Source organism: Aptenodytes forsteri, unplaced genomic scaffold, assembly GCF_000699145.1.
Source record: "Aptenodytes forsteri isolate BGI_AS27 unplaced genomic scaffold, ASM69914v1 Scaffold195, whole genome shotgun sequence".
Lineage (NCBI taxonomy): Eukaryota > Metazoa > Chordata > Aves > Sphenisciformes > Spheniscidae > Aptenodytes > Aptenodytes forsteri.
In genome coordinates, this window is record NW_008795317.1 from 4,024,151 (window position 1) to 4,024,549 (window position 399).

Here is a 399-nt window from a genome sequence, read left to right on the forward strand (position 1 = left end):
GCTTTGAATTACATGATGCAGCAGAAGCCACAAGCTTGCAGGATCTCCTTCATTACCCCATATGTAGTGTTGTTTGTACTTTGCCTAATAAGCAGGACAGAAACACATAAGTCTGTGACCTTCTGTTGTGGTTTAACCTCAGCCGGCAGCTGAGCACCGCACAGCTGCTCGCTCACTTTCCCTCACCCCGGTGGGATGGGGGAGAGAATTGGAAGAGTAGAAGTGAGAAAACTCATGGGTTGAGATAAAAACAGTTTAATAATTGAAATAAAATAAAGTAAAATAGTAATAATAATAAAAGAATATACAAAGCAAGTGATGCACAATGCAATTGCTCACCACCCACGCACCGATGCCCAGCCAGTCCCCGAGCAGCGGCCCCCCCCCCGGCCAGCTTTC